Source organism: Ambystoma mexicanum, chromosome 9 (genome assembly GCF_040938575.1).
Source record: "Ambystoma mexicanum isolate Mex_15411 chromosome 9, UKY_AmexF1_1, whole genome shotgun sequence".
NCBI classification, from domain to species: Eukaryota; Metazoa; Chordata; class Amphibia; order Caudata; family Ambystomatidae; genus Ambystoma; species Ambystoma mexicanum.
The window spans coordinates 439,422,766-439,450,435 of record NC_090931.1 but is presented as its reverse complement, the minus strand read 5'-3'; positions in this window follow the sequence as shown (position 1 = coordinate 439,450,435).

The window sequence follows — 27,670 nt, the reverse complement described above, 5'->3', positions numbered from 1 at the left end:
TCAAAACTTGAAATATCTGGGGAAATATGCAACCCTTTTGACTTCTTCGTCTGCGGCCTCTTTCCCGCAAGGGATCAAATTTGTTTGCTTAGTGTGCACTGCACTTTTAACAACGGCTATGGCCACTGGGAGTTGTAGTGCCTTAATAAGCCTGTCCAATAAGGATGCGTGCTGCTCTGTAGTACCGTCCGTTGGAGGTAGTCCTCCTTTTCCAATGTGCTAACTCTGCGTGTACAGTTGGCGTCACATAGGCGAAGTCACTGTACACCGTCACTTCCTGCCCTTCATGTTTCTCGAATAAGGGCTACTTATTCTTCTGCTTTCGCTGAAAAGTGAGACTGTAGCCTTGCACTTGCTACAACTTAAAATTCTTCATTTAATCTATGTTTTACTACTGCTGCGCCTGAATGCCTTCCCCACTAGTCTGATACATTTTCGAAGAACCATCAAGAAAGAGAATTTCCCCTCCTGTCAAAGCATTCTCCTTCACTCGGGGTATATCATCATAAAATTCAACATAATTAGCACAGTCATGCACATGATCGCCTTCTTTTACTGGCTCGGCTATAAACGTGGCATGATTAACTATTTTGCCTCAAACTGAAGCTCTTTGGGATGTCAATCTATCTTTGGGTTTCTCTAAAATAGCAAATAGAGCATGCTCCACGAAGAGTCATAGAGCAGCCCATCAGAATACTTGTAAACTTCTCAATTTCGAATGTGGCAGCTGCCAATGACTGTTCGCAAGAAAAGTGTCCTCTCATAACTGGATCTAAAATCCCACTGTAATACGCCAAAGGCTTGTACCCCAATGTAGTTCTCTGTCTAAGCACTTCTGTCATGTCTGTCCCATTTGTGTGCGAAAACAAATTAAATTCCTCAGCATAATTGGGAATTCCCAAAACAGGGGCTGGTCAAATTGTTTTTTTCCACTCTTCAAATCCTTCCTCCATTTCTTCAGTCCATTCTATCTTTACTTTATCCACTTTATCCACTTGTGCTTTCTTTAAAGCTTGCAAAAGGGGTCTTGTCTATGTACTGTAATCAAACACCCAGACTCTAACATAGTTGAATAACCCCGAAAAGTGTTACATCTGTTTCACTGTATTTGGCTTTAAGGTTTTCATTATCGCCTCAGCTCTTTCAGGTGTCGCCTTCTTTCCTTCATGTGAAATCAACTGCCCTATGTATAACACCTCTTGTTGGCAGTATTGTGATGTATCTTGGTGTGGCTAGGACACAGGCAGGAAACTCAGGAACCACATCAGAGCCAGGATTATCAAAAGGTAAAGTCTTCTTTATTGTTTCAGTTACAGTGGGAAAGTAAGACAGGAGATCAGGTGATGTGCTTCTGCTTTCCTTGGCTCTCTCCCTGCCAGTCCTCCAACCGCCCTCTCCAGGAACCCTTAAACTAATCCCATTCCAGGCCTCGCACCAACATTCCAAGCTCCACTGCTCACTCACATAGACACACATAGCAGATGTTAAGCTAGGATATTACATATTGTAACTTCTCCTTGTCTACCTTTTTATCCCTTGTGTGCTAGATTAGTCATCAACTGAACAGAATTTTGTCTGCACTCATCTTCCATGGTGCTACAAATTAAAATGTCATTGACGTATTGTATCACTGGACTCTTAAGATCAATATTGCCTAAATCCATCTGTAGGACTCTGTTAAAGATCGATGGGGTCTCAGTACCCCTGGGGCAAACAAGTATGTTTCAGTCAAGTTCGGCGGAACGTAAAGGAAGTCAAATCTTGTGAGTCTTGGTGCAACTGCATTGGGAAAAACACATTTTTCAAATCGAACACCGTGAAATATCGAGCTTCCACCGGGATACTGCATAGTATCAACGCCGGATCAGGAACTAAAGGTTAATCGGTCCCAAATCTTAAATCAATCTCCATGACCATCCTTTATATTTTTTGATTGGATACACTGCGGTATTACACAATGATTCGGATAGAACCAGAATCCCTTGTTTCATTAGTGCTGAAATAGTCTAAAATATACCTTCATCAGCCTCTCGAGACAAAAGGTACTGCTTTGCTCGTGGTAAAATCTCTCTTGGCTTTAGCTTTATTTTCACCTCCCCTATTCCCTTTAATAAACCTACGTCATAAGGGCCTGTGGTCCAAAGGACACACAGCAACTCCTCCAAGTCGTCCTGAAAAAAATGCTGGACGCTGCCGCATTATCGCCATTCACTGTGGGACTTCCCTTTTTTCTATCCTTATCCAGTATGTAATGCTCCTAAAGAACACCACTTCATCGTCTGTTTGGTTTTCCCTGAACATGTCTTCATCTGTGATATCAGTCAATCTATACTCTTCCCCCAGAGCTGTTACTGTTCTCCACGGTCTACCCTTATCATCTACTCCTTTGAGCATTGCCATTTCCCTTCGTACTATGGCTGCTTCTAAATCTATAGGGATTCTATAGGGATAGTCTGTCCCCCCTCTTCGTCCATAGGTATCCGTGGTCTAAACAAAAACTCAGCAGGTATCCTCACAATTTTCCCCACTAAGCCAGGTAGCCATGTCAGTAGAATACTCACTCCATACAGAAAAATCTGTGGATCTGCTGTAACGCATCGCAGAGCCACTTGCCCTATGAATGCCAGTATAAATTTGCCCATGTTGAAATAGTGTATTCCTGGAGTGGAACACAATATTCCTTGATCAGTGAATGAAATTGTCATGTTAAGTTTTGTCATCAAATCTGTTCCCAAAATGTTAACCGGTGTCTGTCGTGAACATAACAAAGGAACAGATATGTCAGTCGCCTATAGAGACTGGCAATTCATTAGTTAAAGGAACTCGACTCGTAGCTCCAGAGAACCCTTGAGCATTCATGGCAGTTCCTGACATTGGATATTTCCCCTCTCGTATACATGAACGAGTAGCTCCAGTGTCAACAAGAAAAGAAAAGGATTTGCCTCCTATTGTCACATCGACCCTTGGTTCCTCTTGGGGGTCTGGTGTCACAGATGGTACTGAACACATCAAGTGGTTACAGGCTCATCCCGTCCCTGTGAAAGGGTTTCCTCCTACCACAGTGACACCTCCTTTTCTGGTTGTCGGTACTTGTCATGTGTTTGCATACTGTTCTGTCTGCATAGGACCTTGTTGTGACTGCCCTTGTGGTGGGTTCATTTGCACTTGCTCTTGTTGCTGTACCTGCTGTACTTGCGGCTCTTGTGTCTGATAAACTTATTTTGGGTGAACCCTTCTCTTGTTTGTGTACTATATGGTGGAGGATAAGCTGTCCCCCCCCCCCTCTTGAAAATTGGCCATTCTGTACATTCCCTTGGCTTCCACATACGTGAGCAATTGTGCCCTGTCATCCCACAAGTCCAACATACTGGGGGTGCCTGTCTGACAAGTCCCCCTTGGTTTAATCCTCCCTGGGCACTCTTATTCTCATTCTGTGTATTCTGAAACCCTCCTTGATTATTTTGGAATCCACCTCCTCTTCCTCTATAGCCCATACCTCTGCCTCGTGGCACAAACCCATATCCACCTTGATCCATCGGGCGCTGATTACACACCTGCGATGCACCCATTGGTTCTTGCATTCCCAATCCTTCTTCACTTGTCAATACCGTCCCTTCTATATAACATTTTGACAATTTCTTCTGAACTAACTTGGCTTCCCCGATTTTTCTAGTCTCATCTTTCTTCTTATTTTTCTCTTGTAATAACCGACAATGGTGTACTATCGTCAGCTGTACCTCAGCCCAAGTATGCTACAACATTTTTTTTTTTTTTTTAGAACTTAATTTCTCTGGTACTGTATCTTCTGTTCTTGTGGGCTGCTGTGAATTAGGCATTTATATGACAACTTGTAACTGTAAATCCGTTTGGCAGTATTCCAGTTGATTTACCACCTGAATCCTGCCAAACTTGTAATGAGGCCAAATATCTAATTTTTTACAGAAACATGTTAAGCTAAAACAAAATCATTGTAGCTTTATTTTCCACAGCCTGAATAGAAAACTGCAAATTCCAGAATGCAAAATTGTGTGCAGACGTTCAGCACTTTATGAGAAACAATCAAGCTCTTTACCGAGGTGATATGATTATACCATTTGTTTTAGTGTGAGGCTTAGGTTTCCAGCTTGCAGTTATTTTTTGATGGTGAGAATATTTCACTATCAATATAAAAGCAGACCCTCTTTTGTGCATCATGCCAGTACACTTCATGAATATAAACTAATCTTTAAAAGGGAGCTGTATTGTCTTGAAAGCTCTGGTGGTTAGGAAAGGGACAGGCCTACGTGCTGGAAGCAGCCTAAAGGGGACCAACTGCCCCAAAGCAGCACACTATGAGAGCTATAGAATCATATATGTTCAAACACTCAATATTCTAAATACACCTATGGTTCGGTTTATAAATAGATAAGTTGATGTTTGTAAATAACATACACTGCACACTTAAAGCATTCAATCAGTGAGTAAAATAACCATAATTCTGTAAAAGCATTTTAAATAATAATCATTACAATTGAGGATTGCTGGTAACTGCATGCATTCAACGACCATTTTGAGAACACAAGCAAGCCCAAGTTGTGATAATGTGCAAGTATGTCTGTGGACAGTGATTTAAGAATGAAATCATTGGGCATGAGATACGGTGCAGGGTGAGTCATATGACTCATGCCAACAATAAAGTGTTGGCAAACTCTGAGTCATATAATGCAGCCCAAGCATAGCCCTGCTAGAACAGAACCCTCACAGGCCTCATTACAATTATGGCAGTAAAGTGGTGGTTATTCTGTTACCGCCGCTTTACCGCTGCATTACATCACCACTGTACTACTAGTTTTGCATTAGGGAGGAAGGTTTACCTCCAGCAAACAGTTGGAGGTAAATCTTCCTCCTTACTACCAACAATCATTAGATTTACCATGCAATATGTCTGTTAAAAATCCCAGTTGAGTCCCATGAACTCCAAAAATGGGGAATAACCATCACGTGTAATCCTGGGGTAAACCATGGGTCCAAGTGGCAATAACAGTAATTTAGATTGGTTGTAGTTTGACAGATTTACCACCAAATTACCACCAAACTTGTGATGAAGCCTCTTGTATCTCCCACAACAGGGCAAGCATGACCTGACTCGGTCCAGTCACAGCCCGCCATTCGAGCACCATTGTGGAGACAGTGTGGATTGGCATAAGCCGTCGTCCACCTTCTTTTAATGGTTGTCCTGAACGATCAATATATACCACTTATCAGCAAGCTTCTATGTATTCTTTCAACCTTGCGTCACAGCCCGCCATTCCAGCACCATTGTGGAGAGTGTTGCGTTCACTTCCAAGCATAGGACACGTTCATGAAAGTTAGTCAATATTATTACAAACATGCAGAATTAGGAGTGTTGCTAGGCCTGGAAAAGATTCGGGGCTACACTAATGCAACGCCTCTGTGCAGAATTGATAGCATCATAACTGAAAACTCTTGTCAAGCTGTTTGCTATTTTTGTGTTTAAACTATGTTTTAATTCACACATTCTGTTTGACATAGGTGAGGTAGCTACTGTACTTTCTTTGTATACTTTTCTAACTGCCTCCTGTTCCAGAAAAAGGAAGCAGGCTTGGCTCTTCGTTCTAGTTGAATAAAGAACAAAGCATCCATCCCCACGGGCCTCACTGCCTCATTTCTCCTACAGCAGGGGCTGCACTGGTGCCCCTTTTACAGCCTAAGTATGGCTCTATATTGAAGCCCAGCCCCTGCTGTTATGGTGGAAAGCCGGCCCGTGAGAGGGCTGCCTGATAGGCTTGAAGAGAGGCTTAACGACTCCTCGGATTCCCCAAAACAGGGGCGCAGAAGCAGCCAGGTGTATTTGCTAGGGGAGGAGCCACTGGGCCTCGGGCATAGACTGGGAAGTGCCTGAGCAGGCAAGACCCAACCAAAATCTGTAAATGACCACTTGGCAGCGATATGTGGGCATTTACAGATGTTAGTCATTCTGGTGGGCCCAACTACATTAGCTTCAGATCCAACTTGTTAGACAGTCCAGGGTGTGCTGCTGCACTGAGTGGGAGCGTGTCAGGAATCATGGGGATAACAGTAACTTTCCAATAATACATGATGCATTATGTAAGAAAAGCAAGCAACGTCCTGCTTCCCTGCATCATGGTTCCAGGGTACGCCCAAGAAAGCATTTTTCGGGTTCTTCGCATCACTCCACATCGACTCCCTGGCTCCTGCCCTGGCTGACTTTTGCAACCACTCCTTCGCCTCTGGAGTCTTCCCTTCCCCCCTCAAGCACTCCCTTGTGCACCCTCTTCTCAAGAAACCCTCTTCCGACCCCTCCTGCCCGGCTAACTATCGCCCTATCTCCATCACTCCCTTCCTGGGCAAGCTCCTGGAGAAACTGGCCATCTCCCAGCTTAACCTCCATGCTGAATCTGTTGGTAGTCTTCATGACCATCAATCTGGCTTCAGAGCTGCCAGAAGCACGGAAACTGCTCTCCTGAACATCCGTGAAGACCTGCTCTTGAACCTCGATTCCAACACTCCGTGTGTTCTCATTCTGCTCGATCTCTCCTCTGCCTTTGACACTGTCAGCCATGCCATCCTGCTCAACCGTCTCTGTGAAAACCTGGGTATCACTGGTAAGGCTCTGGCGTGGCTGACCTCTTTCCTTTCAAATCGACCCTCCCAGGTCCAACTGGGGTCCTTCCTCTCCGACATCTTTTTCTCCACCTGTGGTGTCCCCCAGGGATCTAATCTCTCTCCCTAGCTGTTCAACCAGTATCTGGCACTCCTTGCCCACCGCATCGCCGCTCTCTGCCCTAATTTCCAGTGCTATGCGGACGATACCCAGCTCATTTTCAGGCTACCCTCAGCCTCCCCCTCTCCTTCCCTCATCTCTGACTGTCTGTCTGCTATCCAGGAATGGTGTGCCGCCAATGACCTCTGCCTTAATGCCAGTAAGACTGAGATTCTACTCATCGGTACACCCACTCCCTCCTTCCCTGCAGCTCTCTGGCCTGCCTCCCTTGGCCCCCTCCCTGCTCCTACCTGCAAGGCAAAAAACCTTGGGGTCATCTTCGACTCCACACTCTCCTTCTCTCCTCATATTTCTGACGTCGCTAAGAAGTCACACTACCAGCTGCACCTCCTCAGAGGTATTCTTCCCTTCCTCTCCTTCCCCCAGAAGCTCACTGTCTCCCGAGCCCTGGTTCTCTCGAAGCTGGATTACTGTAACAGCCTCTATCTTAATCTGCCTGCCTCCACTCTCCGCCCTCTGCAACTCATCCAGAACAGAACTGCGAGACTTGTCCTTGGCCTCAAGCCCAGGGACCGTATCTCTCCAGGACTGAAATCTCTACACTGGCTCCCAGTGGCTGCGAGGATAAAGCTCAAAACCCTCTGCATTGTCCACAAGGCCTTCTGGGGCCTGGGTCCTAAATACCTTCAACTCTCTCTTCCCAAATATCTTCCTTCCCGAGCCCTTCGCTCATCCGCCTCCAACTCCCTCAGGGTCAGCCGCTTCTCGAAGCAACGAGCTGGGGGTAGATCTCTCTCCGCGGCAGGGGCCTCCCTCTGGAACAGCCTTCCTGCCTCCCTGAAACTTGAGGAGAACCATCTCCGGTTCCGGAAGCACCTCAAAACCTTCCTCTTTGCTTCTGCCTCTCCCCTGCTGAACAGCTAATATCCTTCACTGAAACTGCACTGATTCTGCAACTGGACCACTCTTAACGGCCTCGGTCCTGGGCCCAGCCACTCTCCACTTGCACTGATGCACTGGAACCCCTCTGCACTGCGGGACTGTCTCTGTATCCCTACAGCCCCCCCCTTTCCCAGCACTTGTTCTGCACTTACCTTGCACTTGCCACCAGCTGGCCCTATTTATTTATTACTTTACGCCATTTACCTTGTACTGCACTTCCCCCCCTCCCCTTCCCCTTGCACTTTTCCCCCTCCCCCACCCCTGCACTTGTGCGATCTGAATGACACCTGGCCTAGTAGGATCGTTGTCTGTCTCCCCTTGTTCCTCCCCTCCCTGCCTCGTCGCGCCTTGAAACACCTGTGTATAGGCGCGTTACAAATGCCATATCATATCATATCAGGTCTTAGTCACAGGAATATCCTGAATGCTTGAATGTTGGCGGTTGCAATGGCATCTCCTCCACAGGGCACATGGCCAGTCACGCAACAGCAAAATCATGTGACCGCTATTTAAACGGCTTGTAACATTGCTGCAGTGCTTCTGATTCATTCTAGGTAGCTACTTTGTTGCTCTTGTCCTTTGTTAGTCTTTTGAATCTGTTGCCGAACCTTGCATTGTCCCCGGATTTCCACTGCTCAAGCCCCCAATTTATTTCTTGTTTCTACGTTACTCGGCCTCGGACTGCATTTACGACTTCTTTTGCCTGCCGACTCAAACTCGGCTTATCTTCCACGCTACGACCTGGACCGCTTACATGGACTGCATTGTCTTCACGTTCTGAAGCTAACTTTGCCTACCTGCTGTCAACTCAACATTGTTCTCCGACACGGATTGCTCCATTGCTGTTTTCTACTTACCAACTATTTGAACTATTAGGCGTCCGCGTGCCGCCGGGTTCCGGTGGCCCAACAAGGGACTAGAGACAGGCGCCAACTTAGCTTAGGTGTCCTCGTTTCGACGGGCTAGCTTTTGCAACAACATCTACTTGGAAGACAATTCGTTGTTCAGCATCTGATTTCCCGGAACACTTGGACTGCGCCATCTGGAAACAACGGTAAGCTTCCTCAGTTCGTTGTGCTTACCTTAACTCCTCAATCCTGTTTGTCTTGTTATATACTCTACACATTTGTTTCTAGGGTTGCATAGAGATCTGAACCCCACGTTTACCCTTCTCAATCATATGAATTCCAGATTTCTTGTCAGGTTAGTCTACTTTATTATTGTGGATGTTCACTGTCCCTTGTTGTAATGTGCATCCATCTTCTTGCTAATAGATCCCTTTGAGTGTACTTTTGCCCCACCAAAGGGTTACATTATTAAGAAGAATTTGTCGGCTACTCTATGTGTTCAAGCACTTCAGAGGGACGAATTCTGACAGCGCGCCACTGGCGGTTTTAAACTTTTGGGATGCTGAATGCAATGGTCAGGCAAGGCACTGACTGGGGATTCAAGTCTGGTAGTGGAGTAGACCGGCAGCAGGCTGTGGGCTCACTCAAAGCGAGGAGTCATAGGTGCTGGAGTCAAGGTGACTAATTTGCCAATTGGAATCCGTTATTGATTTCCTGACAGTTTTGATCTGTCGCTGGGGTTGTTGGATACTAGCCTCACTACTCCAATTTCTCTGGTTGGAAATTGTAGTGAAGGTTTGGATTGCTTTGTGCTATCTTGCCACAGTAGAGACAAGTTTATTAATCAGAGGATTTGCATTCTGATCCAGTCCTTAGCAGAAATTCATATTTAACTTTGCTAGATGTTCATCCAACATCTCGATGTGCAGGTCAGCTATTCTTGCAATAAGTGGGACTCCAGCCGCTATCCTCAGGCCTAAACTCTGATCATGTGACCTGTGGTCAGTTCTTTAAGTGAGATAAGAAATCGAGGGGGGGGGGATCCAATGCGTTGTCATGCAATATTTGGGGGGCAGGGCTTAAAAGGGTCTTGTGCAGCCTCAAATCCCAAGTAGCTGATAAAGTTTTAAAAGAGGAGTTGTCTATGTAATTACAGGAGTGAGCTAAACTTAGTTGACATATGTGCAATGAAAGGGCAAAGATTCTGGTTTAAAAGATGGATTTAAATATGATTTAATGTGTGAACATTTTGACCGAAATCTATATATTCAAATATTAAACAGAACATCAAATCAAAAGGGTCCAGTACGCCATCCAATCCCACAGATCTTCTGAAAGACATCCATTAGTCATGCATACTAATAAAAGGCTTTCTAATGATGATACAATACGTAGCAACATTCAAACAATGCATTCCCTTATAATTTCCTTTTCCTGTTTGAAAAGTACCTAATTTCAAACATTGCCTCATTTAACTTTTATCTCCATGGGACTTCAATGTTGCCTGTGTGAGGGCCACACAATCACCGGCAGCAGGGTTCTCAATTCACCTTAAAAGACATGCTTGAAAACCTCTGTCTATGATATGATATGATAATGATATGATAGGTTATTTATAACACGCTTAATACCGAGAGGTTTCTAAGCGCAGACCCGGGGATCGAACCTGTGTTGCTCCGTATCGTGTTGCTTCCAAGGCAAGCATGTTGCCCATGAGCTATCCTCCCGAGATCCCTCCCGACCAGGATTCTTTAGGGATACTCTCTGGGTTGAAGACTCCCACCATAGCAGGTCTGCAAGCATCTTCATCCTACAACCAGCACTTACTACTTTCATCACTAGAGCGATGCTTTGCAGGACAGGAGAACAGTTAGAATGGCTCTTCATATACAGAATGCTTGGGATGGGCTGTGGATCTGCCATCTACCTTCTCTGGGGCCTGCTTCAAGGAGCGGTTGAAGGTTCCTTGCTCCAGTCTTCCTTGAGGTATGGAGTCTGTTTCCATTATACTAACCACGGGGCCCTGGCATCTGAGGAATGCAAGTCCTGTGGCTAAATCTGCGAATGAGGCTCACAAGCTCGCCTTGCCCTGACATACAGGGTTCCTTTCTGTTAATGCAGGGTTTGCGTAATCTTGCTGCTGCAGGACCAGGCCCAGCTCCAGGAATTTTCATCTGGGTGGGCCACGGTTTTGGCAAAGGGGGCCCACATTCCATTGGGTGTGGGTCTAGGAATACCCTAATCAAAGTGCTGGCGTGGATCTAGATTTTCCAGATCCGTGATCCAGCAATTTGTTTTCCCAGATCTGCAAAAATACATTTGCACCGCTCTATAAAAAACAGTACATGGCAAAAGAGAAGCAAGGCAAATAGTGTTGCAACATCAATCTACCTATCTTCCCTTCTCATCTGCTCTTACCTTTCTGTTATATCTGATCCTCCTTCACATTTAACCTCCAGACACCTTCCTTCAGCTGCCCTAACCACCTTTCCCATTTACCTACCGTTCCACCTATTCACACCAGCACCCAGCATGCCTTTCCTGGCCTGGCTTGGGAGAATTGAGGGTGATGTCTCCTCCTCTTCCTCTGAGAGGGCTGAGCAGTGAGGCCCCAGTCTTTGTACCATCTCAGATGGTGTCTTCCCAACAAAACCTTCCTGAGCACTGTGGCTACTCCCAGCAGGCCCCGGAGGAGATGCCTGTGCTCCCTCCATCTTGTTGTGAAAGATAGACACCCTAGCCCTCAGAATACTGAAACAAATAAAGGGCGATTTTGTTTCCTACAAAATTAAATTTTTTTCAAACTTCTTTTTATTTCAAGAACAGAACATACAATGCACAATCAATACATACTAACAAGAGTGTGGGATCGCTATTGAATTGTGTGCGCTAGTTCCCACTCCAAAATCTTAAATGAACAGGTTGGCAGCAGGTTATATCCTACCCTCAAGCTTCCCACAAAGCTTGTAGAAGTTAAAATTATAATGCAAGGTTCGGGCGGATATCTTGCGCTCACACCATATATTTTTTTACTTTAGTTACAGAAATTATTATTTTTACAAGTCCATCCTTTTTATCCATAGATTACTTCCAAATCAATCGAAAAATCGGTTGGCATAATGTATCTCCAAAATGAGTAATTTTAATTCTTCAAGTAAACACACAGCCGACACGTGTTTCGACCTCAGGTCGTTCTCAAGGCTGTACCAAATTACATATTCATCAGGTATATACATTTTGTATAAGTTTTTTGAGAAAACCATACCATGCAGTGTCACATACCAGGGCAGGATGATGGGATAGTCACGTCATATTCAAGTAAGTAAATTCCAGTTTCAAAGAAAAACAAATAAAAACCATAAATTAGTGTCAAATTTTGGTCTGATAAGCATCATTATATAAGCCTCATGTATAGTTGGTTATTATCATTTGTCAATTTATAACCCACACACCATGTGAACCCATTCCAGCAAACCCATAATGTGAGTATCCAATTAGAAACTAGGAATATGTTGAAATATCATATTGAGGCATTATTGAACACAAAATTAAAGGGTCTTGTGGGATTTATGCTTACCCCAAATGTCCTCCCTATATCTTTTTGATTTCGGTTTTCAATGCCCGACAATTTCATTTGATAATTCTTTCAAGCCTATATAGAAAAACCCTGATGTATTATATAATATTGTGAGCAGTATCTACAGTTCCATAAATTGGTCCTTGAATAATTGAAAAACTCACCGACCTGTGCGGATGATTGTTTTGGATTAGAATCGGTGAGTATTTGTAAATTCCAGTAGTCTTAAAGTTCGTTATTTTTTACGCTCCAAGGTTCGTGGACCAACTATAAAATAATAATTTCAACTTAATAAAATCATACATAAATTGTAACCATCCGAAATTATAGATAATGTATTTATCCTTAACTAAATTTCCCCATCTCTCTCTAAATCCTTTTCTGTCGAATCCCATCGTCCCATGTCTTTCTATATTTCTAAGTTTCTCATTGATAAATGGGGCCACAATAGACTAGCTTTGTCCCATAGAGATTCAATATTGGTGTGGACTCGCCATGTCGCGGGCTAAATCCCTGATTCCATCCTCTAATAGGTGCTCCAAAGGGGAGTCACACGAGACTGTGCTTTCTTTAATAGACGCCAGAGACAATCAAGAATGAGACCCGCATCGCGATGAGGTCACGCCGACGCGATGACGTCACACGTACCTAACGCGATGACGTCACGCGGGCGCGAACGCAGCGACGCCACACGCGCATCTAATGTAAACAAAGTCCTATGAGTTAATAAAACAGTGTTTATAACTCGATAATCCTGAAAAAATGCCCTTATTTCAAATGTTTCCATATGCATTATGCATTACACTCCAGTGCATCTCCATGTCCAATTGTAATTTAATATGTTTAATTACTAATTTAGGTGATCCAAGCGGCAGATAAGCATAAAGAGTGCAGCCAAGTGGAATTTTTATCTGACCATGCCAAAGAAAGAACTGGGAAGACCATATTTCCATAATAATAAAGTTCTCACAGGATTCCTCTTTACTTTATAAAATGGTGTCCAAATACTGGCATATTCTGAGACTAGATAAGGATCTGTCTCCTTTCTTGACTGAGAAACCAAAGTTTACTTTTACTAGACCAAATACTATTAAACAAAAATTGAGTCCTTCTTTCTTGAATGTTAAGGAAGACAATATTAAAGAAACTTGGCTAAAAATAAATAAGGGATTTTTTAAATGTGGGAATTGTAACCAGTGTAAATATGCTCATGCTAATTGCGAATCTTTTACTGATGCAAATGGAATGACAATTGAGATTAAGGAGTCTATTAACTGCAAAACATGCTATGTTGTTTATGCGATTATTTGTAAATGTGGTAAGCTGTACATTGGTAGTGCCATACGGCAACTAAGAATACGAATAAGAGAGCATTTAGCCTGTTTAAGAAATGTTGACCCGAAGTCACCATTGGCCATACATTGGCAGCAACATCACCAGCTTGATAATCAAGAAGATTTAAGATTTATTGGACTCATGCAAATCAAGCTGGGTAAACGAGGGGGTAATCTTAGGCTCAAACTCAGACAACAAGAATGCAAATTAATTTGCTATTTAAGAAGTACCATAGTGGGACTTAATCAGGACCATGAGATGCATGTACTCTTATGAAATATTTAAGAATAATACTAATTGGCAAAACTTTAAACAATTACCACTTGTGATTCCATTCCAGCCCTACCAGAATGTAGTAAGACACCGTAACTTTCTGTCTAATCCCACCCATAAACCTAGTATAAGGTTCAAATATGTGACCATGACATATGGGAATGCAATAACACAACTCTGTTGGGAGATTATAATCTAGTAATGTATTTACAAATATTGGTCCTGTGTTACATGTGAGGGGTATTGTATATACTAAGTTATTACTATAGAATGGGATTCTGATACTTAGACTTTATAATATAGAGTAAACCACGGTGGATCATATATCGGGTCGTATTATATGTGGGAAACAATATATAGCACAATACATCTAAGATTTAATATAGGAAAGGAATGATTAGGATTGGATCACCTAAATTATTAATTAAACATATTACATTACAATTAGACATGGAGATGCACTGGAGTGTAATGCATAATGCATATGGAAACATTTGAAATAAGGGCATCAGACACGATGCTAGCATATATAGGAGAATCAAATGGATTTTTTCAGGATTACCGTGTTATAAACACTGTTTTATTAACTCATAGGACTTTGTTTACATTAGATGCGCGTGTGGCGTCGCTGCGTTCGCGCCTGCGTGACGTCATCGCGTTACGTACGTGTGACGTCCTAGCGTGCGCGTGACGTCATCGCGATGCGGGTCTCATTCTTGATTGTCTCTGGTGTCTATTAAAGAAAGCACATTCTCGTGTGACTCCCCTTTGGAGCACCTATTAGAGGATGGAATCAGGGATTTAGCCCGTGACATGGTGAGTCCACACCAATATTGAATCTCTATGGGACAAAGGTAGTCTATTGTGGCCCCATTTGTCAATGAGAAACTTAGAAATATAAAAAGACATGGGGCAATGGGATTCGACAGAAAAGGATTTAGAGAGAGATGGGGAAATTTAGTTAAGGATAAATACATTATCTATAATTTCGGATGGTTACAATTTATGTATGATTTTATTAAGTTGAAATTATTATTTTATAGTTGGTCCACGAACCTTGGAGCGTAAAAAATAACGACCTTTAAGACTACTGGAATTTACAAATACTCACCGATTCTAATCCGACACAATCATCCGCACATGTCGGTGAGATTTTCAATTATTCAAGGACCAATTTATGGAACTGTAGATACTGCTCACAATATTATATAATACATCAGGGTTTTTCTATATAGGCTTGAAAGGAATTGTCAAATGAAATTGCCGGGCATTGAAAACCGAAATCAAAAAGATATAGGGAGGACATTTGGGGTAAGCATAAATCCCACGAGACCCTTTAATTTTGTGTTCAATAATGCATCAATGTGATATTTCAACATATTCCTAGTTTCTAATTGGCTACTCGCATTATGGGTTTGCTGGAATGGGTTCACATGGTATGTGGGTTATAAATTGACAAATGATAATAACCAACTATACATGAGGCTTATATAATGATGCTTATCAGACCAAAACGTGACACTAATTTATGGTTTTTATTTGTTTTTCTTTGAAACTGGAATTTACTTACTTGAATATGACGTGCCCTGGTATGTGACACTGCATGGTATGGTTTTCTCAAAAAACTTATACAAAATGTATATACCTAATGAATATGTAATTTGGTACAGCCTTGAGAATGACCTGAGGTCGAAACACGTGTCGGCTGTGTGTTTGCTTGAAGAATTAAAATTACTCATTTTGGAGATACATTATGCCAAACGATTTTTGGATTGATTTGGAAGTAATTATGGATAAAAAGGATGGACTTGTAAAAATAATAATTTCTGTAACTAAAGTAAAAAATATATGGTGTGAGCGCAAGATATCCGCCCGAACCTTGCATTATAATTTTCACAATCAATACATGTAGTCTTGCTGATCTTAACAATATTTATAGCACAAAAACATATCCTCCAATAACATACACATGTATACAATGCCTCTTTACCAACCCAGTCCACAGCCCCCCTCCTTTCCAACTGAACCCCTACAGTAGTCCCATTCTGAATGTCTCCCATCAATGGTTCATGTCCAAAATTACCTTTTAAACACAAAATGTTATTTTTGCAGCACATTTTAATTGAGTTGAGAGTGCAAGACAGTGCTAGGGCTGTTAGGGCTGCATCAGGAGGCAGACGGTGCTGGCTGAGGTGTTTCCGGCCTCCTGGTATCGCTCCTGGTGGGGTGTGGCATGAAGGAGAGGGCCTTGCTGCCCTGCCATGCCCATGTACATCATTGTCTGTTAGATACTGTAAACATACTGGTTATAATATGCAATTGTCCATGATGACTCTTTGCTTGATGTGTTTACTTTGATTTGGTATTGAATGACACCATTTTGTTCTATAAATGTGGGCCGGATATTGCAAACTGAATCACCTCTAGGGGCACCCAATTTCAACAGGCAAGGCATAGTGAAATAAAAAAAATGCTCAGTATCACACACTTTGGTTAAGTGGTAAAGCCATAATTTCAGATTAACCTGAAATTTAGATAGTACACATCTTCTGAGCTCAGGTTTGTACAAATATGTGTAGATGTTTGGCTTTGAATACCTAAAATAATACTCAATTTTATACAGATTACTTGATAAACCAACCTGAGAATGTATTCATCATTGTAGGAACATGTTGATGAAAAGATTAAGGAGAGTGAGGGGGGGCATTGGTTTTGAATCCTAAACTGTATACGGCGGAATTCTCCTGTTGCACTTTTTTGCAAAAGGGGCCATTCATTAATTTTAATTGTTCCCACCAAGTACAGGAAAAGTAAAGAGTAAAACACAGGCGAAAATTGCCTTTGCTCTTTACTTTACTAATACGTGTCTGGAAGAGTGTAAATCACTTCCACAATTAACAGTGTGGGAGCCATTCACAATGGATTCCTTTTGACCCTGTCTGCTTTTGCCAGGTGTAAAAGTCAGGCAGATCCCATAGGAATCCATTGGTTTTACGCCAACGTGAAATTATTTGTTGGTGGAATACCAATCAGATTTGGCAGGGGGACCTTGTTAAGTATGATCTGCTCTCCAACTTCGCCTTTCAAATCATACAAAATCCTACAGCTCATAAAAAGTGGAGCTAAAAGCACTTAGCGCCACTACTTCCACTCAGCTTGAACTGGAAAATAAAGACCTTTGACTGTAACTTTATTTTCTCCATCCTGAATGGAAGCCTACAAGCTCCAGCATAGCAATTAATGAGAACTTAGAAAAAAATCTCATACAGACACAAAGTGAAATGAAATGCATGACAAGGTTATTGTTTCACACAGTTTGTTCTGTATCGCCTTAATTACTAATCACCCAACAATCAAACAGCTTTTTAAAACCCTATATATTTTTTTTTAATGTTCCACCTCAATGGTCACTGCCTTTTAACATTTTTTCATATCCAATTTATTTATTTAATCTATTTTTAAAGCGCTAGGACATTGGCCCGGAGGCATAATAGAGCTGACATTACATAGAATAAAAACATAAAGCTCAGAGAGGCCTAAGGAGAAACCTGAGAGAAACTAGTGCAGGCCAAAGATCAATTTACTCGAAAAGAAGGGTTTTCAGGACACGTTTGAGCCTGGGAAGACTGGCACACAGCCTCAAATAAGGCGGAAGAGTATTCCACAAGTGAGGAATTGCAGCTGGGAGGCATCCATTTTGCACCTGTACCAGTTTGGCCTTTGAGGTGAAATGCAACCTTGTGTTATTGGATCTTAGATTACGCCTGTTAGAGAGACACTTAAACTGTGCTGCCAAATAAGAAGGGCCTAATTCGATACATGCAAGCATGTGCAATGCAAAGGGTACGAAACTTGATTCTCTTTATAATGGGAGCCAATATAATGCTCTGCGTGCTGTTGTCATATGATCTGTTTTACGCATACCCATAACGACCCTCTCTGCATTGTTCTGACAACTTGCAGACAATTGAGTTCTCCTTTGCCTACCCCAAGTAGACTGCTGGCACATATGCTGGTATATAAGTCCGGGCGGCTCCCAATGATCGCCCTGGATAGGGTGGCACAACTGGATGCCTCAAGGAATGGTCTGATTTGTGACAAAAGTGTAATGTAGTATGTTGAGTTAGACACTAGGCCCCTGATATGGGACCTCATTGAGAGCTCTTGGTCAATTGTGACTCCCAAGGTTTTTACTTTTTTTCAACGTGGGGAGCAGACAGTCGGCAATTTGAAAGAATGAATAGCGCTGATCAAGCTGGCGCCACTTGGGGCCGGTGCCCAGGATAATAATCTCAGTTTTTGAGTTATTCAGGGCTAGGCCATTATACAGCATCCAGAGCTGGATTTGGTTGTATGTGGCATTAATGACCTCAGTGTCTTTGGAGTGGTCACCTGATAAAGGGAAAAGACACGGTATCATCAGCATAGTTGCCATAGCGCTTCCTGTTGTAAATATTCTGCCTCTGAGATACGGTAAAAAGATACAATCTCAATCATAGGACCTGTTCAGCCCTGCTGTTTGCATTTGAGGGGAGAGGGTAGAACAGGGAGGGGGGGTATTTGCATGTGTCCCTTGTCCAAATTTGAAATCCACCTCTGATTGCACTCTTCAGAAAATATTGAAATACTGCTTTTTAGTTATAAAAGATGTACACCTTTTATACTTTGCCTGCAACATTATAGAAAACTCTCTTCTTTTTTATTTTACAGCTGTTCATGTTTCATTTCTGGCACTGCCTAAACACCCAGCAACCAGTGGCGTGACAGAAAATGTGGGGGCCCCCTGCAAGCCCTACTGTGCCCCCCCTCCTGCCACTGGACCCCCCCCTCTCCTGCTAGGCATGAGGAGCATGGGGCCCCCTGCACTGTGGGGGCTTTAGGGGCCCCTGTTACGCCAGTGCCAGCAACCAGGATTTACATCATACTTTCAAACAAATCCCACAACACACACAACATATTCTGTTTGCATGCAAACTCTGTAAAGTTACTCAAACAGAATGAGGTTATCAAGTCAGTACCTATCCGTTTGAATCATGAAACGTTCTGGCAGAGTAGACTAGGCTTCCATACATTAAGTCGGAGCCCCACTGGTAGGGCCTTGTTGGACCAGCTCAGTGAGGTGCAACTTGATTCTCTAGGCGTAGCAAGAAAGACACCCATATCGGAGCATATACACATTCACTTATGGAGACAAACGGAAGCCAAAATGCATTGGCAAAGCCAACAGCTTGGGCTTTTGATTAGGCATGGATAGGCGTTTGCCAGGCACTGCCATAAGGGTACCTCATAAGGGTACCACCTGGCCATAAGATGGTAACAGCTGGGGAATGGTGCCAGTAACTGGGCATATGATGGCATTGCCTGGCAAATGTCTGCTAATACCGGTACACATGCAAAAAAAGATGGAATGTGATTGCTTGTTTAAGACAGAACTTCAGTGCAAGTCACAGAGGCATTGACCAATATATTGCTTATAAAATCAACTAGCTGAAGACGCACATTAAGAGAAGTTTATTGCACTAGGAGCTCATTCACATAGGCAATTAGGTAATTAAACACTCAAAGGAATTCTTAGATATAAAACTGGCAGGCCCTATACAGCAACACGTTTGGTGTTAGTTTGTGATAGAGCTTGCTTAAAGAGTTCTAGAAAGGTTAGGCTTTGGTGGTGAGTCATTAACATAGCCATGGCTAGTGATTAGGTGGGTAAATAACCAGACACACCCATAGGATGTGTTTTCTCCTCACATGTTATCGCTATCTGTGTTCACTGCATGTGTTCTGGTTGTATCTAATAGATAAAACGTCTCTGAATCAAGTAGAACCACTGTCATTGCTCTGGCCAGCCTTCCATACCATTGTTTGCATATCAGCCTTGGACCTGTCACTAATATCGGAGGCCCGTCCCAACTGCTAGACCACAAGTCATAAAAATCTGTGTAACTTGTGTTCCAGTGCAGATGGAACACGGCCTAAAAATTGAGATTGAACTGCACCTTTTGGTGGCAGCACCAAAAGCCATTTGCTAATGGCTTGTCCCCTTCTCTAATGGCACAGACATGCTACAGATTTATGGCATGGAATGTTGCACAAAGCAACGGTAGTGGTAATGTTTTATTCAAAGCCTTCGATCTGCCACTTTTTGATTTTACTACACTCTTCCCTCCAGAATAAAATGTGTGTTACTACCAACCTTATCTTTTCACTTGTACTAGTTAATGCAGCAGAATATATACTTTGAATGTAATTTGGGCCACCAATCAATTGACGCACCTTCTGCAGAAATCTGTGTTCAAGCAGCTTTACCTGTCATTTATATTGTTTGATATAATTAACCATTTTATTAAGCATGATGTGAAAAACCACTATGTTCCCACAAAATATAAACATACTTTAAATTACAGAAACCAAAATTGCGATTTTAGGTTTGAGAAAATGGTTGTAGGCAGCCTGCTTGAATACGTGTGCTACCTCACTAAGAGGTGTCAATGGCCCTCCATCTCCCTGGTAATTTGCACTTTCATGGCTGTGGCGCATAAATCATTATCTAGGTCAAGAAAACAAATCCTGGCCGGGCCTCCTGCAGTTCAGCCTCTCAAAATGATGTTTCTGAGGTTGCTGATGAATGTTTAGAGTGACATCCACCCCTCACTCCCTTTTCTACTAGTGGTGTAAACACCACTGAAATGGCCTCCTTTCTAGGGGGGGCAGGGGCTGGCTCTGGGGGGCCTGGCCCCACTGGCCCCCCTACTGGAGCTGGGCCTGTGTAGAACCGTGAGTGGCCCCATTCCCCATTCCTGTCATGTGCCACAGACCTTGGTCGTTATGGTCATCATGGCGCATGTCTCATTGTTTGCTGCAGTATACTGTGCCTTCCAAAACTCTTTGGATGCAGCACATTCCAAGTATAGTTGCTGGTCTAGTTTATCTAAGCAGCCATTTTGGAAGTCCTCTCCATTTCGGGTACCGCATACATCTATCAGTGTTGGACATGGGCGCATTGCGTCTCAACACTAGGTATGTGGTTACCTAGATCAGTGCTCCCTTTTTCTTTCAAAGTTTTCCGCCCGACCTTTCCAGGCTTGCTTACCGCGTTCCCTGTGTCGCAGTGTTCTTTCTTCCTTCCTGCTTGCTTTTCTACTTTCCTGGTTTATTCCACTTATTGCCACTTTCCATATTGGCGTTTTTTCAGATACCTTTGTTAATTCTAAATGTGCTTGGCCTATTCACACTTTGCTGCTTGTACATTCACTGGAATTACTAGTTTCTTTTTTTTTCTTTTTTATAAATTAATATTTTATCATTTTCAATCCATCAAATCCAAGCAGTATACAAGTGTTGACAAAATATAATAAAAGTAAAAATCAAAGAAAGGGAAATCTAATGAGATATTACAAAAGCAGAACATAGCAAACAAATCAAAATATCTCATATTGTTGTAATAATACAGAATATCCCAACCCTACTTTACACACTTGTCCCCGAACACAATAGACAAACAAACAACACAAGAATAGATAGGACAAACAACATGAGCAAGCACTTGCTGCAAAAGGGATGAGGGTGAGCCAAGCCAGCAGATCATTATTCATACACACATTATAAGATTCCGTAACAGTAATATTTTAAGTATATAAGTCATTGATAATACCCCAAATTAATTGATAGTCTTCAGCCAATTGTTTTTTAGTATATGAAACCTTTTCCCTACTGAAACTACTGGTTTCTGATTGTCTGCATTTGGATAAACTGATAAGGCAACATACATATAAAATCCTGATTCATTCTTTTCGTGTTCTTTACTATATTGGTGTCATGTATCGACGATATCGACCCTTCTGGTCTGCTTGGTCTGCCTGGTCCTCCAGTCAATAGACCTTGCAGTCACATTCAACATGGCCGCCGCTATGTCCACGAGTGGTCTAGTTGTCCGTGCGGACCTCATGCTTCCTTGAAAACAGTCACGCCCCCGAGCTTACGCGCGTCTCAACACTCTGCTTGCTTGCCCTTCGCCCGGCAAGTTGTGTACTCGCGTTAGCCCTTTTACTTCGTAAGCCCTGGTTCCTTATTCCTTTCCTTCGTGGTTACCCCCTTTCCCAGTGCTCTCTCAGAACCTCTTTCCCAGTATTCTTGTCCTGGTTCCATCCTGGTTTCTTCGTGGACTCTTGCTGGAACAACTGAACGTAACCAAGTCTCAGCGTCTCCGCGCCCGGGAGCCGCGAACCTCTGCGCCCCTCCGGACTCCAACAGACTGGATCTAGAAGACCCCAGAGCCTACCTTTGCAAGGCACGCTCATCCAGGAAAAAGAAACCTGCGCACTCAAAGAAGAAAACCACAAGAAGCAAACAAGTGAGTCACGAATCCAAGGACTCAGATTCTGACAGTTTGAGACGCCAGCTGATTACAACCATACCCGTCATGGAAGCAGCCGTTCAAGACTTAATGAGAGGCATACAGGAACTCACTACTGAAGTGCAGAATCTTAAGACTGAAAATGCAGCCTTAAAACAGCTAGTTTTATCCAGGGACTCAGCATTTCAGGAAAGTGCATCGGTAGGGGGCATTGTGGACAAGTATGATGAGAATCCAAAAACCTTGCGCTCCTTCCTGGACTCTTGTTTGGTTCATTTTACCTTTAAACCATATTACTTCTCTACACCCAGAGCTAAGGTGGGGTTCATGATCTCTCATCTATCTGGCAATGCACTGGCCTGGGCTACTCCTTTGGTCTCAGCTGGGGATTTGGTACTTGATAATTACGACGGATTTGTTTCTGCCCTCAAAACCATGTTTGACCGCCCAGACCAGGTGTATTCCACCCCTGAAAAGTTGTAGAGTTTCGACAAGGAAATCGGGATATGTTGACCTATGTTACTCGTTTTAAACAATTGGCTAGGATGCTAATTGGAATCCAGAAGCCTGTTTTACCTTGTTCAGGCGCGGGTTAAGCGAAGAAGTCAAGGATGAATTAGCCAGAGTAGCCCGTCCAGCCTCCTATCAGGCCCTCTTAGATCTATCCTTACAGATAGATTTCTGGATACAAGAGAGAAAGGCAGAGAAAAAGAAGACGCAGAACTGCCTGACTACAACAGTCCTGGAGAACAGGAATCCTCACTCCAAGCTCAATCCGAACCTGAACCCATGCAACTAGGGTCCCTGAGAGGCCCCATTTCTAACCAGGAAAGAACAAGAAGGATCAATAGTGGTGTCTGCATGTACTGATAAACACTTGCGTAATTGCCCGATTGCCCCCCCTCATCGTTCGGGAAACGCCAGCTCCGATCCTGAATGGAGCCCAGCTTCGGGAAAAGGAATCCTGCTCCGACATTTCACCCTCACAAAACTGTTCTTTGACCAATACTTTGGTGCTTCTCCAGGTAAATCTTTCAACACCCAACCAAGAAATTCATTCAATACTGGCCCTGGTGGATTGCGGTGCCATTGGTCATTTTTTGACTGACGAGTGGGCACAGAGACATCACATTCCCCTAGAGAATAAGGAGGTTTTCCAGGCGGTGGAAAGAATTGACGGAAGACCCTTGTCCTCCGGTCCCATAACTCAACAAACATCAGAGCTTGTGCTGTCAATTCACAATCACCAGGAAGTCTTGCGTTTTGACATCATAAGAGCAGCTCACTATCCTATTGTGCTTGGCATGCCATGGTTGAAAAAACACAATCCATATATCAACTGGACAGCTGGATCCTTGTTCCTGGGTTCCGAGTTCTGCCTCACTAACTGTCTATCTGAGAAACCCAAACAATCTACCGAAGTGAAGCTCCCAAAACCACAACACCTCACGGTCTCTACCGTTACCCAGGTACCCAAGGAGTACCGTCAATTTTCAGATATATTTTCTTCTGCCATTGTTCAATCACTCCCTCCTCATCGTCTTGAAGATTGCGCAATTGACACAGAAGAGAATGCAGTTATCCCGTTTGGAAGGATGTTCATTCTATCAGAACCTGAGAAAGCTGCCTTGCGACAGTATTTAGACACCAATCTTTCCAATGGAACTATTCGCCCATCCAAGTCCCCAGCCGGAGCATCTCTATTTTTTGTACCCAAGAAGGACACCAAGGAACTCCGCCCATGCTTGGACTACCGAGGTTTGAATAAATGTACCCTGAAAGATAGGTACCCCTTGCCTCTTATCTCAGACATCCTGGAGGCCCTACGTGGAGCTGTCATTTTCACCAAGTTGGACTTAAGAGGGGCTTACCATCTGATTCGCATATAGGAGGGCGACGAATGGAAGATGGCCTTTCGGACCCCCTTCGGTCACTACGAATATCTGGTGTTGCCATTCGGCTTAGCAAATGCTCCTGCCGTGTTCCAGCGTTTCATGGACCGGGTCTTTTATGACATGTTGTTCCTTTTCGTCATTGTCTATCTAGATGATATTTTGATATATTCCCTGGACTTGACCTTACATCAGAAACACGTCTCCTTGGTCTTACAAAGGTTACGCTAACACCATCTGTTGGCCAAAGCCGAGAAATGTATTTTCCACGTGTCCACAGTCAAGTACTTAGGATTTGTTTCGAGTCCCCTAGGAGTAGCCATGGATCCATCCAAGGTGGAAGCTATCCTCTCTTGGCCAGCCCCAACCACAGTGAAACAGGTGCAGTCGTTCCTAGGACTTGCACATTTCTACCGGAAATTCATTCCTTCATTTTCAGCCATCGTCCAGCCCATTGTCCGTCTTTTAAAGGATACCCCCTTTCAATGGACTACCACTCAAGAAGCAGCCTTTCAGAGACTCAAACATTTGTTTACTAGCGAACCCATTCTTGCTCAACCAGACACAACCAAGCCCTTCCTTGTAGAAACTGATGCTTCTGAACATGCTATTGGGGCCGTTCTCAAGCAAGCTACGGAAGACGGGTTAGAATACCCAATTGCTTATTTATCACGCACATTACAACCTAGTGAAACTCATTACTCTGTCCTGGAGAAAGAACTACTAGCCATCAGACAAGCCTTCACAGATTGGCATCACCTCCTTCTGGGCGCAAGGCATCCGGTCGTGGTAAGGACCGACCATCGGAATCTCCAGGTTCTACAGGCCATGGAATGCCAAAATAGTCGCCAGGCAAGATGGGCCTACTTTTTTGCCCAATACCAATTCAGCATCCAACCCGTCCCGGGCCCATCCAATGTAGTAGCGGATGCTCTGTCCCGAAGACCAGATTACATAAAAGAGGGTAATCCAGTTCTCCCCAAGATGTTTTCCGAGAAGGTGTTCATAGCACAGGCTACCTCTCTCTTGGAACGGATACGCGAAGAGACTGCAACTTCTGATATGTGGAAGGAGTTCAATACCGATAATCCTTGGGGTCTCTCAGTCATGGATGGATACCTCTTTAAGGACAAATGTTTGGTTGAGCCAACCCCGAAGACTCCATCCAAGATCATAAGTCTCTGTCATGACACGTTTCATTCTGGGCATCGTGGTATAACCGCCACTTATCGGACGATCAGAAGGAACTTTTGGTGGCCTCGGTTGCGCTCTGATGTGCGCGCTTATATACAAACGTGTTCAGTCTGCAACCAGAATAAGATCGACAATAGGAAACCAGTAGGGTTGCTTCAACAACCTGAATTACCATCTTGACCCTGGGAATTTATTGCCACTGACTTTGTTGTGGACCTTCCTCCCTCCAGAGGATTCACCACTATAATGGTCACTATAGACCTCTTCTCTCACATGGCCCATTTCACCCCCTTAACCAGAGATGGCAGAGGTCTTTGTTTCTCACATATTCCGGTTACATGGACTACCCTCCAAAATCATCTCTGATCGTGGACCTCAATATGTTTCCAAGTTTTGGAAAAATCTTTGTAAGCAATTGGGTATCCAACGGGCATTATCAGGTTATCATCCCCAAACAAATGGGATTACAGAGAGAGTAAACCAGACCCTGGAACAGTATCTACGTTGTTTTGCTTCTAAGGTACAAGATGACTGGTCGCTCCTTATTCCTGTTGCCGAATTTGCTTACAATAATTCAGACCATTCCACGACAAAGATAAGTCCGTTTTTGTGTACTCAAGGATTCCACCCTTCAGTGATGCCCACACTTCTACCTCCCCCCACATCGACTCCTTCAGTAGACGCTTGGATTGCTCAACTAACTTCCATCCACAGGCAAGTTGAGGAACATCTTGAAAAGGCCAGGACAGACAAAAAGAGATTTGCGGACATCAAAAGACGTCCCGGACCTTCTTACACTGTCGGTGATAAAGTTTGGCTCTCATCTCGTTATCTGCCCAAACACCTGGCCAAACAAGTTAGCTCCTCGCTTCTACGGACCCTTCACAATAATTTAGATTATCAACCCTTTCGACTCCAATTACCCACCACTTGGAAGAAGATTCACCCTGTCTTTCACACATCACTGTTAAAACCTTTCCATCAGTCAAGTAAGCCAAGTCCTCGAACTCCTCCACTTCTTGTTGACAACCAAATTGAATTCGAGGTGTCCCGGATCTGCGATTCCAGATACAGAAGAGGTTGTCTGCAATATTTGGTGGAATGGAAAGGCTATCCACCCAGCGAACGGACGTGGGAACCAGTCTCCAACTTAAATGCACCACGTCTACTATTACGTTTTCACCGGTCTCATCCAGGAAAGCCGGGTGGACTGGAGTTTAGGAGGAGGCATGCTGTCATGTATCAACGATATCGACCCTTCTAGTCCGCCTGGTCCTCCAGTCAATAGACCTTGCAGTCACATTCAACATGGCCACCACTATGTCCAGGAGCGGTCTAGTTGGCCGTGCGGACCTCATGCTTCCTTGAAAACAGTCATGCCCCGCGCTTACGTGCGTCTCAATGCTCTGCTTGCCTGCCCTTTGCCTGTCAAGTTGTGTACGCACGTTAGCCCTTTTCCTTCGTAAACCCTGGTTCCCTATTCCTTTCCTTCCTGGTTACCCCCTTTCCCAGTGCTCTCTCAGAAACCCTTCCCCAGTATTCTTGTCCTGGTTCCATCCTGGTTTCTTTGTGGACTCTTCCTGGAACAACTGAACGTAACCAAGTCTCCGCGTCTTTGTGCCCGGGAGCCGCGAACCTCTACGCCCCTCCAGACTCCAACAGACTGGATCTACAAGACCCCAGAGCCTACCTTTACGAGGCACGCTCATCCAGGAAAAAGAAACCTGCGCACTCAAAGAAGAAAACCACAAGAAGCAAACAGGTGAGTCACGAATCCAAGGACTCGGATTTTGACAGTTGGAGCTTTATAAGGCATTCAAAAGGACACATGCAGGTTTTTTCCCTGTGATAAGGGTTTTGCCACTCTCTAAATAGGAAACTGCTCTGGGGATTATTCTGCCTGTTTCTACATTTAACTAGCAGACTGGCTTCAGGAGATGCTTGACCATATCTCCGGGAGACAAAGACCACCAGAACCCATCGGAGGATGCCCTTTCCATCAACCTTGACATGCAGAAAGTCTGAGGTGAGCACAAAACCTGACGGATTGAGACACCAATACATTATTCGGGCAATGGATCCAATGCAAGAATTAATGCAGATTGTGCAGGAACTAAGCACTGAGGTGCAAAATTTCAAGGCTGAAAATGCTGCCCTAAAACAATTGGTCCTGAAAAGAGAGGTCTTGGTTCAAGAGACACCATTAACTGGATCGAAAATAGAGAAACATTATGGTTCACTAAGAGAATAAAAACCTTCATTGATGCTTGTATGATTCAAGTTACATTTAAACCTCATCTATACGCCACAGATCGAGGTAAGGTTGGATTTGTACTCTCCCATCTTACGACGAAATGCACTAACTTGTATAACCCCATTAGTGTCTTCTGGAGATCCTTTATTAGATAACTGTTAGTTTTCTTACTGCCTTCAAAGCAATATTTGACCGACCCGAGGTAGTCTTTTGTGCATAGGAAAAGTTACGAAACTACCAACAGCGATCCCAAGACA